The sequence below is a fragment of the Triticum aestivum genome, chromosome 5B, assembly GCF_018294505.1.
Source record: "Triticum aestivum cultivar Chinese Spring chromosome 5B, IWGSC CS RefSeq v2.1, whole genome shotgun sequence".
Taxonomy (NCBI): Eukaryota; Viridiplantae; Streptophyta; class Magnoliopsida; order Poales; family Poaceae; genus Triticum; species Triticum aestivum.
The window spans coordinates 44047315-44062796 of record NC_057807.1 but is presented as its reverse complement, the minus strand read 5'-3'; the positions used below and the strand labels follow the sequence as shown (position 1 = coordinate 44062796).

Sequence of the window (15482 nt, the reverse complement as noted above, 5' to 3'; positions counted from 1 at the left end):
TCCTCCTAAGCATGATATCAATGAGTCTCTCAAAGCTATGAGAATTTCCATTGATGAGTGCAAGGAAAGAACCGCTAGATTGCATGCTAAGAAAGATTGCTTTATAAAAGCGTGTTCTTCTACTTTCCATGAAAATAATGATGAAGATCTTAAAGTTATTGATGTGTCCCCTATTAGATCTTTGTTTTTCAATATGAATCTTAATAATTATGGGACTGGAGATGAGTCAACTTTAGTTAAAAGGCGTCCCAATGATTCGGAGTTTTTAGATCTTGATGCTAAATTTGGTAAAAGTGGGATTGGAGAGGTCAAGACTTTAAATAGCATTGAACCCACTATCTTGGATTTCAAGGAATTTAATTATTATAATTGTTCTTTAGGAAGTTGTATTTCCTTGTTACAATCCGTTGCAAATTCTCCTCATGCTTATAGTCAAAATAAAGCTTTTACCAAACATATTGTTGATGCCTTGATGCAATCTTATGATGATAAACTTAATTTGGAAGTTTCTAGAACCTAGAAAAATTAATGATGAGTGGGAACCTACTATAAAGATTAAAATTAAAGATCATGAGTGTTATGCTTTATGTGATTTGGGTGCTAGTGTTTCCACAATTCCGAAAACTTTATGTGATATTCTTGGTTTGCCTGATCTTGATGATTGCTCTTTAAATTTGCACCTTGCGGATTCCACCATTAAAAAGCCAATGGGAAGGATCAATGATGTTCTCATTGTTGCAAATAGAAATTTGGTGCCCGTAGATTTCATTGTTCTTGATATAGATTGCAATCTTTCTTGCCCTATTATTCTTGGTAGACCTTTCCTTAGAACGATTGGTGCGATTATTGATATGAAGGAAGGGAATATTAGATTCCAATTTCCATTAAGGAAAGGCATGGAGCACTTTCCAAGAAAGAAAGTCAAATTACCTTATGAATCTATCATGCGAGCTACTTATGAATGGAGTGTCAAAGATGGCACTACTTAGATCTATCCTCGCTTTTATGCCTAGCTAGGGGCGTTAAACGATAGCGCTAGTTGGGAGGCAACCCAATTTTCTTTGTGTTTTTTGTTTTTGTTTCTGTTTAGTAATAAATTTTGCATCTACCTTCTGTTTAGATGTGTTTTTATGTTTTAAGTAGTGTTTGTGCCAAGTAGAACCTATAGGATCACCTATGGTGTTAGTTAATTTGATTCTGCTGAAAAACAGAAACATTGCACGCACGAAAATAATTTTAGTAATTCACAAAACGTGCATTTTTGCTGTAGATCAATAGATAAATTTCCTAGGACTTCCTATTTTGGTAGGATTCTTAAAGTTCCAGAAGTATTCGAGAGTTACAGATTGCTACAGACTGTTCTGTTTTTGACAAATTCTGTTTTTCGTGTGTTGTTTGCTTGTTTTGACGCATCTATGGCTAATATTAAGTGGTATGAACCATAGAGAACTTGAAATACAGTAGGTTTAACACCAATATAAATAAAGAATGAGTTCATTACAGTACCTTATGTGGTGGTTTTTCTTTCTTTCACTAACGGGGCTTATGAGATTTCCTGTTGAGTTTTGTGTTGTGAAGTTTTCAAGTTTTGGGTAAAGATTTGATGGACTATGGAATAAGGAGTGGCAAGAGCCTAAGATTGGGGATGTTCATGGCACCCCAAGATATTCAAGAATAGCCAAAAGCCTAAGCTTGGGGATGCCCTGGAAGGCATCCCCTCTTTCGTCTTCGTTAATCGATAACTTTCTTGGAGCTATATTTTTGTTCGCCACATGATATGTGTTTTGCTTGGAGCGTCTTGTATGATATTAGTATTTGCTTTTTAGTTTTCCACAATCATCCTTGCTGTACACACCTTTTGGGAGAAGCCCACTTGATTAGAATTTATTAGAATACTCTATGTGCTTCACTTATATCTTTTGAGCTAGATAGTTTTTGCTCTAGTGCTTCACTTATATCTTTTATAGCATGGCGGTGGCTTAATTCTGAAGAAATTGTTAGTCTCTCATGATTCACTTATATTATTTTGAGAGTCTTTTAGAACAGCATGGTATTTTCTATGGTTATAAAATTGGTCCTAGAATGGTGGGCATCCAAGTTGGGTATAATAAAAACTATCATAGGAAGTGAATTGGATGCTATGATCAATTTGATACTTGATAATTGTTTTGAGATATGGAGGTAGTGATATTAGAGTCATGCTAGTTGGGTGATTATGAATTTAAAGAATGCTTGTGTTGAAGTTAGCAAGTCCCGTAGCATGCATGTGTGGTTAAAGTTGTGTAACAAATTTGAAACATGAGGTGTTCTTAGATTATGCATCCTTATGAGTGGCGGTCGGGGATGAGCGATGGTCTTTTCCTATCAATCTATCCACCTAGGAGCATGCGTGTAGTGCTAGGTTTTTGATGACTTGTAGATTTTTGCAATAAGTACATGAGTTCTTTTGACTAATGGTGAGTCCATGGATTATACGCACTCTCACCCTTCCATTATTGCTAGCCTCTTCGGTACCGTGCATTGCCCTTTCCTCACCTTGAGAGTTGGTGCAAACTTTGCCGGTGCATCCAAACCCCGTGATACGATACGCTCTATCACACATAAACCTCCTTATATCTTCCTCAAAACAGCCACCATACCTACCTATTATGGCATTTCCATAGCCATTCCGAGATATATTGCCATGCAACTTTCCACCGTTCCGTTTATTTTTATGACACGCATTATCATTGCCATATTTCCTTGCATGATCATGTAGTTGACATCATATTTGTGGCAAAGCCACCATGCATAATTTTCATACATGTCACTCTTCATTCATTGCCCATCCCGGTACACTGTCGGAGGCATTCATATAGAGTCATATCTTGTTCTAGTTTTGAGTTGTAATTCATGAGTTGTAAATAAATAGAAATGTGATAATAATCATTATTAGAGCATTGTCCCCAAATAAAAAAAAGAAAGGCCAAAAAGAAAAAAAAGCCAAAGAAAAAAATAAAATAAAATAAAATAAAATAAAAAGGGGGCAATGTTACTATCTTTTTCCACACTTGTGCTTCAAAGCAGCACCATGTTCTTCATATAGCGAGCCTCATATGTTGTCATTTTCATATACTAGTGGGAATTTTTCATTATAGAACTTGGCTTGTATATTCCTACGATGGGCTTCCTCAAAATGCCCTAGGTCTTAGTGAGCAAGCAAGTTGGATGCGCACCCACTAGTTTCTTTTGTTGAGCTTTCATACATTTATAGCTCTAGTGCATCCGTTGCATGGCAATCCCTACTCCTCATGTTGACATCAATTGATGGGCATCTCCATAACCCATTGATTATCCTCGTCAATGTGAGACTTTCTCCTTTTTTGTCTTCTCCACACAATCCCCATCATCATATTCTATTCCACCCATAGTGCTATATCCATGGCTCACGCTCATGTATTGCGTGAAGGTTGAAAAAGTTTGAGATTATTTAAGTACGAAACAATTGCATGGCTTGTCATCGGGGGTATAGAAGTTGAGAACATCTTTGTGTGACGAAAATGAAGCATAGCCTAACTATATGATTTTGTAGGGATGAACTTTCTTTAGCCATGTTATTTTGAGAAGACATGATTGCTTTGATTAGTATGCTTGAAGTATTACTATTTCTTATGTCAATATGAACTTTTATTTTGAATCATTTGGATCTGAACATTCATGCCACAATAAAGAAAATTACATTGAGAATTATGCTAGGTAGCATTCCACATCAAAAATTCTGTTTTTATCATTTACCTACTCGAGGGCGAGCAGGAATGGAGCTTGGGGATGCTTGATACGTCTCCAACGTATCTATAATTTTTTATTGTTCCAATGCTATTATATTACCTATTTTGGATGTTTATGGGCTTTACTTTACACATTTATATTATTTTTGGGACTAGCCTACAAACCGGAGGCCTAGCCCGTATTGCTGGGTTTTTTTGGCCTATTTGAGTGTTTCAAAGAAAAGGAATATCAAACGGAGTCCAAACGGAATGAAACCTTCGGGAGCGTGATTTTTGGAACGAACGTGATCCAGAGGACTTGGAGTGCAAGTCAAGAAGCAATTGAGGAAGCCACGAGGGTGGAGGGCGCCCCCCCCCCTACTGGGCACGCCCCCTATCTCGTGGGCCCCTCGGGCGTCCACCGACCTACTTCTTCCTTCTATATATACCCATGTACCCCGAGAACATCAAAGGAGCCCACGGAAAAGTATTTCCATCGCTGTAACCTTTTGTATCCGCGAGATCCCATCTTGGAGCCTTCGCCGGCGCTCCGCCTGACGGGGAATCGACCATGGAGGGCCTCTACATCATCTCCAAGGCCTCTCCGGAGAGTTGTGAGTAGTTTACCACACACCTTCGGGTCCATAGTTATTAGCTAGATGGCTTCTTCTCTCTCTTTGAATCTCAATACCATGTTCTCCTTGATCTTCTTGGAGATCTGTTCGATGTAACTCTTTTTTCGGTGTGTTTGTCGAGATCTGATGAATTGTGGATTTATGATCAAGTTTATCTATGAGAAATATTTGAATCTCCTCTGAATTCTTTTATGTGTGATTAAGTTGTCTTTGCAAGTCTCTTCAAATTATCAGTTTGGTTTGGCCTACTAAATTGATCTTTCTTGCAATGGGAGAAGTGCTTAGCTTTGGGTTCAATCTTGCGGTGTCCTTTCCCAGTGACAGCAGGGGCAGCAAGGCACGTATTGTGATTAAGATGGGGTTTATATCATATTGCATGAGTGTATCCCTCTACATCATGTCATCTTTCTTAATGTGTTACTCTGTTCTTTATGAACTTAATACTCTAGATGCATGCTGGATAGCGGTCGATGTGTGGAGTAATAGTAGTAGATGCAGGCAGGAGTCGGTCTACTTGTCACGGACGTGATGCCTATATACATGATCATGCCTAGATAATCTCATAATTATTCGCTTTTCTATCAATTGCCCGACAGTAATTTGTTCACCCACCGTAATACTTATGCTATCTTGAGAGAAGCCACTAATGAAACTTATGGCCCCCGGGTTTATCTCTTATCATATAAGCTTTCAATCTACTTTTATTTGCATCTTTACTTTTCCTATCTATATTATAAAATACCAAAATGTATTTATCTTATCATATTATCTCTATTAGATCTCACTTTCGCAAGTGGGCGTGAAGGGATTGACAACCCCTTTATTACGTTGGTTGCGAGTTCTTTGTTTGTTTGTGTAGGTGCGTGGGACTTTTGAGGAGCCTCCTACTGGATTGATACCTTGGTTCTCAAAAACTGAGGGAAATACTTATGCTACTATTGCTGCATCACCCTTTCCTGTTCAAGGAAAACCAATGCAAGATCAAGACGTAGCACCTATCTATTTACTTTTATGTTGAGTCACCATCCTCTTATTTAAAAGCACCAGTTGGAGAGCACCACTGTCATTTGCATGCATTGCTATTAATTTACATTGAGTATGACTGTGACTGGATCTCTTTTGCCATGAATTACAATGTTTACTCAGTCCTTGATCTTCAGGGGTGATCTGCATTTATGTTTTGCGTTCTCAGAAAGGGATAGAGATATATCATCTTGTTATATCATATTATGATTGGTTTGAGAAAGTGTTATCATCCGAGATTTATTATTATTGCTCGCTAGTTGATTTTGCCATTGATATGAGTAAATGTAAGACTTAAGTGTTATTGTGAATATGGTTAGTTCATAATCTTTGCTGAAAACTTGAATGTTGGCTTCACATATTTGCAACAACAAAATCAAACAGAGTTTGTAAAAGTTTTTCTTTATCGCTTTCAGTTTGTCAACTGAATTGCTTGAGGACAAGCAAATGTTTAAGCTTGGGGGAGTTGATACGTCTCCAACGTATCTACTTTTCCAAACACTTTTGCCCTTGTTTTGGACTCTAACTTCCATGATTTGAATGGAACTAACCCAGACTGACGTTGTTTTCAACAGAACTGCCATGGTGTTATTTTTATGCAGAAATAAAAGTTCTCAGAATGACCTGAAAATCCATGAAGTCACTTTTTCGAATTAATAAAAAATATTGACAAAAGAACCAACGTAAGGGGGACCACACCCTGTCCACGAGGGTGCAGGGCGTGCCCATCCCCTAGGGCACGCCCCCTGCCTCGTGGGACCACTGGACCTCCACCGACCTCAACTCCAACTGCATATATTCACGTTCGGGGAGAAAAAAATCAGAGAGAAGGATTCATCGCGTTTTATGATACGGAGCCGCCGCTAATCCCTAATCTTCCTCGGGAGGGCTGATCTGGAGTCCGTTCCGGGCTCCGAAGAGGGGAATCCGTCACCATCGTCATCATCAACCATCCTCCATCACCAATTTCATGATGCTCACCGCCATGCGTGAGTAATCCCATCATAGGCTTGCTGGACGGTGATGGGTTGGATGAGATTTACCATGTAATCGAGTTAGTTTTGTTAGGGTTTGATCCCTAGTATCCATTATGTTCTAAGATTGATGTTGCTATGATATTGCCATGCTTAATGCTTGTCACTAGGGCCCGAGTGCCATGATTTCATATCTGAACCTATTATGTTTTCATGAATATATGTGAGTTTTTGATCCTATCTTGCAAGTCAATAGTCACCTACTATGTGTTATAATCCGACAAACCATAGAGTGACAATAGTCGGGACACTTACCAGTGATGACTGTACTTTGAGGAGTTTGTGTATTCCGGTAATCTATTAAAAGGAGGCCTTAATATCCCTTAGTTTTCAATAGGACTCCGCTACCACGGGAGGGTAGGACAAAAGATGACATGCAAGTTCTTTTCCATAGGCACGTATGACTATATTCAGAATACATGCCTACATTATATTGATGAACTGGAGCTAGTTCTGTGTCACTCTATGTTATAACTGTTGCATGATGAATTGCATCCGACGTAATTATCCATCATTGATTCATTGCCTACGAGCAACAAGCTTTTCACATATTGATCTTTGCTTATTACTTCTCCGTTGCCACTGTTACGATTGCTACAAAACTGCTATTGTTACTTTTGCCACTTTTACATTACTTTCGTACTACTTTGCTACTAAATACTTTGCTACAGATATTAAGTTTTTCAGGTGTGGTTGAATTAACAACTCAGCTGCTAATACTTGAGAATATTCTTTGGCTCCCCTTGTGTCGAATCAATAAAATGAATACTCTACCCTCGAATATTGTTGTGATCCTCTATACTTGTGGGTTATCAATGAGCATGGGCACTGGCAGTGACCAAGCTGCCCTCGACATGTTCGACGGAATGACCGAACAAGAGTCGGTATATTTTTTTGCTCATGTTCGATCAGATTTTTGCGTAGACCACTAGTTCAGTGCTTGCTAATTAAGTGTTGCTACTCACGGTGTATCTGGAATATGGCTAAAGGGGTGGATTGGTATCCATCGCATGGACCCGAGCAACTGGAACTAGTTCCCTTGGTTAAGGACTCGTGGAATGCGAAGATTTGACTGGCGGGTGCCCAGGCAAGGAACACACGGGTTTTCCGCAATGAGACGACTGTACCATCGATTGTGACGACTGTACCATCGATTGTGATGACCAAGATCAAATGAGAAGCTTGGAACTGGGTCATCTTCGGGCCTAAGCATATGGGATCCTTCATTGTATCGACCTTTGCTGGTCTGAATCTCGAAAGATTATTATTGTTCCCTCTTCTTAATTAATGAGGTGAGGCAAACCTTGCACCTCTGTTTTAAAAAATGTAAAGGAAAAGCCATGAGGTCCTCATATTTCTACCTAATTAACCGAAGGCTGAGCATATCCAAGATTTCCCTGATAGTTAGTAGGGCTAATTAATAGTTAGTGACAATATGTGTTATTCTAACCTATTACTCCCTCCGTCCGAAATTACTTGTCATAGAAATTGATAAAAATGGATGTATTTAAAACTAAAATATATCTGGATACATTCATTTCTCCGACAAGTATTTTTGGACGAAAAAGTATTTCCGTAAAGAATAGAACAAAGAGGTGTCTAAAAAAATATATCTCATCCTCGGGTAGGGAATCCCATGCTCACGTAAGAACAAGAGAGAGATCACTTTGGATCAACGATTAAACTAAACAGCTAGCACTCGTCTATCTTACAATACTAGATCGGGATTGCGCCCTGGCGCGAGGGTGCCGGTCCCAACATTTTTGGTAAAGCAAGTAGTGCTAAGTTAGTAGAAATCTGCGTTTAGCATATGAAACATGATAACAAACTAAAGTGAAGAAGAAACATTCGTTTGTGATAAAACATAATGGAGTTCAATATCGACATAAAATTATAAGGCAACATTGAGTTCAGCATGTTCACAAGACCACAAAAGATAACCACTCATCATTAAGTTCGGTACCAAAAGCACTAATATAGGATAGGAAGGAATGAAAGTAGAAACATAATGCAGAGCCCATGCTTTTAGCAGAGAGAACGATTATCTTTGACATAGAACTTGTACTTGTGGATTAGTAGGTGATATGAGCATGCTGCAGTATAGTACATGTGGATTAGTAGGTGATATGAACTTGTACATTGTGGAATTTTACCTTCGCTGTCAGTATAGTAGCTCAAAGCTTGACGCATCAAGTTTGGCAAAAAGGAATAGATCAAAAGCAATGCGGTATGATAAATCAGAATTAGAGCAAACCATTTATATAGAAAGCAGCACACTCCATATGTCATTCATAATAATTAGATCAAGTCATTTGTACATACAGAGATTGAAGGCTGAGTAGTGCATTAGAGGGTAGCTGTACAGTACAGAATACATATCCCATTACTTTGGACAGAAGTGTAGAAAAGCATAGTCACACTGATTTGTTCTGTGAGTACATCCTTCGATGGTAAATGGCTCTACAAATTCCAAGATGATCCAACATGATATAAAGAATGATCCTGGCTGAGATTCTCACAATAGTATGGTCAACCTGAGTCATCGGAAATGGTTTAGAGACAACATAAGTAAGTGGTTGAAATGTTTAAACGGTAAAAGAAAGTACATGTGCAAGACAATAGACCAATTCCAATTAGATTTCTTGTAGAAACAAAGATACATGATACAAATCCTACAAAGCAAGTTGATATTTTCATCAAACCTTGATAGGTGGACGAACCCAATAAGAACTAAAAACTTTGGCACCATATTCTGCTATGTTTCTTTAATTCTTTTCAACATGAGAATGCAAGAAACTCATTTCCTTGTGAAACCTCAGACGTTAATGGATACCCCATGGAGTCAATCCAGAGATATGGCATGTATCACTATCAAGCTAGCACACACAGTTCATCTATAAAATCTACTCCTATAAACTAAATCAAGCTAGCATACACAGTTCATATCCAAATAGGATTACATCTCTTGGGTTCTAGTTACCCAAATCCAACCAGAGATCCTCACAAGCGAGGTGGGGGGCATAGAAGAGAGAAAGGAGCTTACTTGCAAGAAGAAGTCAGACTCCAGGGTCGAGCAAGTGCTAGACATGCCATCACAAGCACCATTACGGCTCTTGATCCAGATCCCCTCCTTCACCGTATGATGCCACTTGAAAATAGACCACTTTACTGGGTGGGAAAAAGCATGGCTCATAGGCATTGTGGAGGCTCCATCCTTTACACAAAGGTGTAGAAAAGGAAACTCATCTCCAAACAAAATAACTTGAAATAATTCTTTCTTTGGAACTGCTTAATTTAAATGCATGCAGCTCTTTATTTGTTTAGGATGTATGCAAGAATTTCTAGTAAGTTCTACATGGAAAGAACTGAACACAACTCGACAGCAAGACAATCTCATGTTTAAGTTGAAGTTGAAACTGTATGCTCAATATTTATGAAATTGGACGCTCAATATGTGTCTAACCATATCTATCACGGGCCTTTGTCACAGAAACAGGGTAAGTAATCGAGTAGCAATACCACATCACCATGGGTAAGCAGTCCTATTTATTTTCATAATAAATACACCATCACCAAGGAACATACTCAGTTTTGAAGCAATGTGTATATCCTATTATAATGTTTGTCAACTGATCATAAACACTAAGGAGCAAAGCAAGTGTGCACGAGTCCTTTTTAGTATACAGAACATCATCCTGGCATTAGAAGCAAGAAAAAAAATCGCCTGCCGCCTGAGCTCTGATTTTCACATGCCTAAAACATTTTGCAATTCATATATAAACCCAAAACAATATGATGATACATTTATAAAACTCTCTGCAGTTCATGTATAAACCAAAATCAATATAGTGATGCATTCCTAAAACCCGTTGCAATTGATGTATGGTCCAGACTCAGTTGACAGTCTTGATGATTCATGTTGGCCTTTAGATATGTTTTTGAACAACAATTTTTCTTGCTGCTTGTAGAAGACAACATCCTTCACATAACCACCATCTAAGCACTCCGCCAATGGACGACCATCATTTACATGACTAAGCAAACTTAGAACAAGCATGACCTGAGAATATTTAAAAATCCTAATACAAACACTTAATATGCCTAAGCATGGCACCATAATCCAATGATCAGCAGTACATAATTCAATGATCAGCATCACACATAGCCATGGCACACAGCAAGCAAGTCTTCAACGAAAACACATGTTTTGCAAAGCAAGTCTCTCCCTGTCATAGATTCTTCTCTTCAACCCGGACAATAATAATTAGTAATATGATTTGACTCATACATCACATTAATTGGCTCAAAAAAAGGAGACATGTATAGTTGAGCTGGCTATTGTACAACATGCGAACAACTAACACCTATCTATAGAACATAAAAGAGAGAAGCTCAAAATTAACAGCATTGAACCAACATCTATCTACAGAACATAAAAGAGAAGCTGAACCGACAAAGGTTGGATGCAACTCCCAGTTGCTTACTCAGTAAAATTCGACAAAACAGAAGGCATAAAAATAAATTTAGCAAGCAGGTGAACTACTAATTTCGGTTGGTCATGAGCCAAGATGCATGCCCGTGCAATGAAGAAGAATGTAGCAGGCAATCGAATGAATATACGGAGAAGATGAATAAAATGAGGTAATCAACAGCTTAGGCGTGGAGTCCCGGTTGTCGATGGAAAGCGCCTGCTGCTCCAAATCAAACAAACAAATATGTTTAGCCCACCAAGAATGGGAGCACGAACCAAACAGTGCCTATCCCGTCGCAATTTTAGGCGGTGAGCTAACTGAGGTACAAACTGAGACACCGTTCAATCATTCAGTAGCAAAACAAGCTTATTATCTAGCTAGTACAGTAGTGCATGACCATCCATCATGCACACACGCATCATGCAGGCACGACCAAATATGAATATTTTGTGTGAGGGAATCATCGAAACCTTGCTTTGGCAGGACTAAAGAGCTCTTGAATGTTGTGAAGATAGGCAAAGAATTAGCTATGCTACCCAGTAGGTCTAGCTAGCATCCGGAGCGAGCATTGACAGAACACACATTACGTTAACAAAATGATAAGAGTATCATCAGGATCATTACGCTGTTGCTGAAGCAGCATGTTCGTTGTTTCTGCTCCGTGGCTGTTCTACACAAAACCGCCTTCAAAACCTGAAGAAGAAGAATAAAAAGCTAGTTAGGCGAAAACACAAGAAACCGAGATGGCTTGGTCTAAAAAGCTTTAACTGAAAGCTAGTAGTTAGGCTGGAATCTAAATGCAGCATGTGCACATTGGTCGCACGTGCCAAATCGGCGATGAATGAATGAGCTACTTTTGCAGCACAGAAAGCAAACACAAGCAAACAGTACATAAAGCCTGGCTTTGCAAAAGCAAAGATTAAAGGTTGAACATTCAGTGGCAAATATAATATAATGGTAAGAAAATAACGCCAATTGTGGCATCAAACAAATTGACAGCAAGATTTTCTCATCTTGGGCATGGAGAGCCCTATGTAAACTGAACCAAGACAATGGATTGAGATTTTTCCTAGGTAGGACCAACCAACAACCATGGCAAAAACGAGTTGGAAGCTAGCTCGGTCGATGAATTTGTTGCAGGTGGTACAAATAAAGAACACAACGGCTGTACCATCCATGTGCGTCTCTCTCCGGAACAAGAAAAGCAGAGTTTCCCCTCATCTTATTTATAGTCTGCCAGTGTTACAAGCTAACTGAAATAACGATTCAGCCGGACACGATCAAGCTAACAGCTGCGCCATCCCACAGCTACTCACGCATCCACTAAGTCGCCGCACTCGCTGCTGCTATTGCGTGCCATCCCACGAATGCGGATGCAGGAACAGGAAACAACTCCATCCACTTGAACAAGCTCAAGCTGCATGTTCCTGTTTCTCTCTGACAAAACTGAAGAACAAGTACAGCTAATCATCCAGCGGGATTAAAACGGCTAACACCCAAGAATAACCACCCCTGCACCCAAACCAACCCTGGAGGGAGGAGAAGAGAGCAGAGGAGGTGGCGGTGCATCAAATCTACAGCAACAAGAGCGCACAAATGTCAACCTACAGCAGCAGTAGCAACACATCTCTCGCTATGGATGGATGAATAGTTACATCAAGCAGTGTAGGCAGAGGCTAACTTCCCAACAAATCATCAATCCCCGAACCCCTTTGCTTATCCCCAATCGAATGGATCATCAAGCAAACAGAGCGGGGGCGAACAGGATCAAATCGATGAAACGACCCAGCATCAGGTGCGGCTGATTCCGTCCCAGATCCGCCCGGATCGACGCGACAGGAAAAGAAATCAACGGAGAATCATCCTGCGGGGAGGCGGATCGAGTTCGTACCTGATGGAGAGAGGAGACTCGAATCACGTGGAAGACGAGAAGGATCCGTGGGGAAAAGTTATCCTCTGCTGCTCCTCTCGTCGTCGTGGCCCCGACCAGACCGTGCCTGCGATGGTGAGGAGCGACCTCGACGGGGAGGGCAGAGGCTCAAACGATAAGCTCCATCTCCGGTCGACCGGCAAGGCAACCCCAACGGCACGGCACCGTCTGAACTGCAAATCAAGCAGAGAAACAAGAAAGAGAGTAAGAAACGAGCAGAGCACAAGAGATCCGCGAGAGGTAGAGGAACCACCCGAAGAACGGCGTCGAATCGAGGAGGGCGAGCGTCGGCGACGGCGGCGGCGAAAGGAGACGAGAGACAGAGAGAGGGGAACGAGGGGGCGAATGAGAAGCGAGCCAGTCGACTCCCCACCACATAGTCGGGCCGCGCCAACCACCGTCCACCACGCATGCTGCCTGGACACGAAAGGACGAAAAAGCCCTCGGCGGGGGGCAATATTTCCGTGCGGTGGCACGGAATATTTACCGCCGGCGCGACGCCCCCCCCCCCCCAGCCGGGACCTCACAGGTCAGCGAGACCCAGCCAGGAGCCATGGAGTGAGCAGGAGCGAGCGAAACGAGTAACTATTCATTGCAATAGTGCCATCTCCAGATCCAGCGGCCCAGGTTCCTCCATATCTCGATCCAACGCCCAAAATCGCATCAGGAGAACGAATCCAACGGCCAGAATCAACTGATCGCTGAGAGCGCTCGGGAACGACTTGATCCCTTATTTCTCGATTGGAACTGGACTTGGACCTCATATCCAGATTTCTTTCATATGAGAAGCGATTAACATTGAATTCTCAAAGGAAGGCAAAGCAGCAGCACAAACGCAAAAGCAATGGAACGCTGCTACACAGCCGACGAGTTCTGCATGATCTGCAGACGATGAAGCGCATCAGACCGTCGATGCATGGAGCAAAAGTGAACAGCATCGTTGAATCTTCCAATCGTCCACAGTTCGGCCAACAACTATCGTCCGTGCAGCAATATCGAAAGCAATGGAATGATGAAACATTTTTTTCCCGACGAGGGCATCTCTAGCTATGTGAAATACATTGACAAAATTCACCAAATAGGAAGCGAGAGTATATGAGTAATTTATTTTATTTAATTAACCACACAGATAGTGCAAATACGGGTCGTATTACACGATATAGAACTCATGCCCGAGGCTTTTCCTTCCTCAGTTTGGCGCATCGACCCTCATTCTTCACCATGTCCAGGGCTCTCGCGACGTCGACTCTGTTCCGGATATTAAGCGCTCTTTGGGGTTGTCTCCACGGCACCACAGGATGGAGAGAACCAGTGGCGGAGCTACACCAGAATTCCTGGTGGGGGAGGGGGGAGGGGGAGGACAAAAATGTGAAACTTTTAGAGGGCAAAAATACTAATTTTTTTCCCAACTAAGCCTTGTATTTTTTCCCTTTTAAACAGGCCGGGGGGTGGGGGGGGGCACAGCCCCCTGGAGTACACCAAGCTCCGCCACTAGAGAGAAATCTCCACACAAAAATCAGCTTTACCTGGTCCTCTGTAAGGTGGCTTGATTTTAGCCAATCACTCTTGAATTTATTGATGATCAGGTGGAACCGCTACGCCTCCGATATCATCAGCGCGAAGACTTGCAATATACTTGTGCATATCTTGGGCCGGGCCGGGCCAAAAAAAGCCCAGTGCTAAAAACCCAGGCCCGAGCCCGGCCCGGCCCGGCCATCAGGCCTATAAAACTCGAGCCTGAGCCCGGCCCGAGCGCGAGAAAGCCCGACACGGCCCGGTTGGCCCGGGCCAACCACACATAAAAATGAGTTTTGTGCAGGCCCGAGCCCAGTCCGACCTGCCCGTTGGGCACAGTTTCCAGGACCAAGCCCGGCCCAATGGCACACTCGAGCTCAGCCTGGCCCGGGATTTTCCGGCCGGATCGGGTTGGGCCGTCCGGGTCAGGCTGTCCATGGCCAGGTCTAACTTGCAACGACTTCCTAGCGACATCCGAGGAGGTCACCCCATGCTTGTACTGGGCTAGTCCAGCGGCTGCAGTTTAGGTCTCGGGCCTTCCCAAACTCACCGCTTGTAGCGGCCCATTAAGATCAGCCTTCCCACATCTGGCAGGAGGGGAGCTATCCTTTTTTTAGTCTAGGCAGGGCAGCTCTCCTAATTGGGGCTCTATGCGCCATTTAACGAGCCAACACTCACACGGTTGCTCATGTGCGCTAGCACACTAGCGTGCTCGCCCGTTCACAAAGTGGTCGCTACTTGCCATAAAAAAATCAAAACAAAAAATGATTGATACTGCTAACAAAAATGATTGCCGACTTGCCAAGATAAACAATGACCGTATGCTACAATACGACTGTTGACCAGGACCATTGACTTTTATAAAATAACTCACAAGTTTCAAACTTTCATGTCTCCAAAAACAAGTTCAGGAATTTGAAAAAATGTTGATAGATTTGAAAACAATTAATGAACTTGGAAAATCGACATAATTTAATAAATGTTCATGGATTTAAAAAAAATCATGGATTTGAAAAGGCACACTAATTAGAAAAAAAATTCACAAATGTTGAAAAAGCTCATTAAATTTTGAGAAAGTTCATGGATTTGAAGGAAATTCATCTTAAAAAGTTCACAAATTTGAAAAA

The 15482-nt window shown here is 41.5% G+C and overlaps 1 long non-coding RNA gene across 1 annotated transcript; it reads right to left on the bottom strand.

The window, feature by feature from the left end:
- Positions 1-10117: 10117 nt before the first annotated feature.
- LOC123110294 (uncharacterized) lies at positions 10118-13250 on the bottom strand. The gene is made up of 3 exons (XR_006453273.1): positions 13094-13250; positions 12802-13013; positions 10118-11603 (listed from the first exon to the last, which is right to left on the bottom strand). It is a non-coding gene; the product is annotated as an uncharacterized lncRNA (long non-coding RNA).
- Between the last annotated feature and the right edge of the window lie 2232 nt (positions 13251-15482).